Source organism: Salvelinus sp. IW2-2015, unplaced genomic scaffold (assembly GCF_002910315.2).
Source record: "Salvelinus sp. IW2-2015 unplaced genomic scaffold, ASM291031v2 Un_scaffold3407, whole genome shotgun sequence".
Taxonomy (NCBI): domain Eukaryota; kingdom Metazoa; phylum Chordata; class Actinopteri; order Salmoniformes; family Salmonidae; genus Salvelinus; species Salvelinus sp. IW2-2015.
Window position 1 is genome coordinate 40,322 of NW_019944687.1, and position 2,955 is coordinate 43,276.

The window sequence follows — 2,955 nt, forward strand, 5'->3', positions numbered from 1 at the left end:
GGTGTTCCCTAGCTCCAACAGTGGCAGTAATTACTAACTATGCTGGTGTTCCTAGCTTTCAACAGTGCAGTAATACCTAGCTAAATGCTGGTGTTCCTAGCTCCAACAGTGCAGTAATACCTAACTAAATGCTGGTGTTCCTAGCTCAACAGTGCAGTAATACCTAACTAAATGCGGGTGTCCTAGCTCCAACAGTGTAGTAATACCTACTAAATTGCTGGTGTTCCTAGTCCAACAGTGCAGTAATACCTAGCTAAATGCTGGTGTTCCTAGCTCCCACAGTGCAGTAATACCTAGATAAATGCTGTGTTCCTACGCTCCAACAGTGCAGTAATACCTAAGCTAAATGCTGGTGTTCCTAGCTCCAACAGTGCAGTAAATACCTAACTAAATGCGGGTGTTCCTAGCTCCAACAGTGCAGTATACCTAGCTAAATGCTGGTGTTCCTAGCTCCAACAGTGCAGTATACCTAGAAATGCTGGTGTTCTAGCTCCACAGTGCAGTAATACCTAACTAAATGCGGGTTTCCTAGCTCCAACAGTGCAGTAATACCTAACTAAATGCTGGTGTTCCTAGCTCCACAGTGCAGTAATACCTAACTAAATGCTGGTGTTCCTGAGCTCCAACAGTGCAGTAATACCTAACTAAATGCTGGTGTTCCTAGCTCCAATAGTGCAGTAATACCATAACTAAATGCTGGTGTTCCTAGCTCCAAACCAGTGCAGTAATACTAACTAAATGCTGGTGTTCCTAGCTCCAACAGTGCAGTAATACCTAGCTAAATGCTGGTGTTCCTAGCTCTAACAGTGCAGTAATACCTAACTAAATGCTGGTTGTTCCTAGCTCCAACAGTGCAGTAATACCTAACTAATGCGGGTGTTCTAGCTCCAACGATGTAGTAATACCTAGCTAAATGCTGGTGTTCTAGCTCCAACAGTGCAGTAATACCTAGCTAAATGCTGGTGTTCCTAGCTCACACAGTGCAGTAATACCTAGCTAAATGCTTGTGTTCCTAGCTCCAACAGTGCAGTAATACCTAGCTAAATGCTGGTGTTCCTAGCTCCAAACAGTGCAGTAATACCTAACTAAATGCGGGTGTTCTAGCTCCAACAGTGCAGTAATACCTAGCTAAATGCTGTGTTCCTAGCTCCAACAGTGCAGTAATACCTAGCTAAATGCTGGTGTTCCTAGCTCCAACAGTGCAGTAATACCTAACTAATGCGGTGTTCCTAGCTCCAACAGTGCAGTAATACCTAACTAAATGCTGGTGTTCCTAGCTCCAACAGTGCAGTAATACCTAACTAAATGCTGGTGTTCCTAGCTCCAACAGTGCAGTAATACCTAACTAAATGCTGTGTTCCTAGCTCCAACAGTGCAGTAATACCTAACTAAATGCTGGTGTTCCTAGCTCCAACAGTGCAAGTAATACCTAACTAATGCTGGTGTTCCTAGCTCCAACAGTGCAGTAATACCTAGCTAAATGCTGGTGTTCCTAGCTCTAACAGTGCAGTAATACCTAACTAAATGCTGGTGTTCCTAGCTCCAACAGTGCAGTAATACCTAGCTAAATGCTGGTGTTCCTAGCTCCAAACAGTTTGTAGTATACCTAGCTAAATGGCTTGTGTTCCTATCTCCAACAGTGCAGTAATACCTAGCTAATGTGGTGTTCCTAGCTCCAACGTGTAGTAATACCTAGCTAATGCTTGTGTTCCTATCTCCAACAGTGCAGTAATACCTAGCTAAATGCTGGTGTTCCTAGCTCTAACAGTGCAGTAATACGCTAACTAATGCTTGTGTTCCTATCTCCAACACGTGCAGTATAACCTAGCTAAATGCTGGTGTTCCTAGCTCCAACAGTGTAGTAATACCTAGCAAATGCTGTGTTCCTAGCTCCACATTGCAGTATACTAGCTAATATGCTTGGTGTTCCTAGCTCCAACAGTGCAGTAGTACCTAACTAAATGCTTGTAGTTCCTAGCTCCAACAGTGCAGTAATAACCTAACTAAATGCTGGTGTTCCTAGCCTCAACAGTGCAGTAATACCTAGCTAAATGCTGGTGTTCCTAGCTCCAAACAGTGCAGTAGTATCCAACAACACACACATCTGATAGCAAGATGGGCGCCGATAGACATGGTCACCCTGTTCATGGCTCCTAAGCAACTTGTTCCTAGCTCCAACAGTGCAGTAATACCTAGCTAAATGCTGGTGTTCTATCTCCAACAGTGCCAGTAATACCTAGCTAAATTGCTGGTGTTCCTATCTCCAACAGTGCAGTAATACCTAACTAAATTGCTTGTGTTCCTATCTCCACAGTGCAGTAATACCTAACTAAATCGCCGGTTGCTCCTAGCTCCAACAGTGCAGTAATACCTAGCTAAATGCTGGGTTCCTATTCCAAACAGTGCAGTAATACCTAGCTAAATGCTGGTGTTCCTATCTCCAACAGTGCAGTAATACCTAGCTAAATGCTGGCTGTCCTAGCTCCACAGTGCAGTATACCTAACTAAATGCTGGTGTCCTAGCTCCAACAGTGCAGTAATACCTAACTAAATGCTGGTGTTCCTAGCTCCAACAGTGCAGTAGTATCCAACAACACACACATCTGATAGCAAGATGGCGCCGATAGACATGGTCACCCTTTTCATGGCTCCTAAGCAACTTTGTTCCTAGCTCCAACAGTGCAGTAATACCTAACTAAATGCTGTGTTTCCTAGCTCCAACAGTGCAGTAATACCTAGGCTAAATGCTGGTGTCCTAGCTCCAACAGTGCAGTAATACCTAACTAAATGCTGGTGTTCCTAGCTCAACAGTGCAGTAATACCTAACTAAATGCTGGTGTTCCTAGCTCCAACAGTGCAGTAATACCTAGCTTAAATGCTGGTGTTCCTAGCTCCAACAGTGCAGTAATACCTAACTAAATGCTGGTGTTCATTATCCAACAGTGCAGCTAGTAT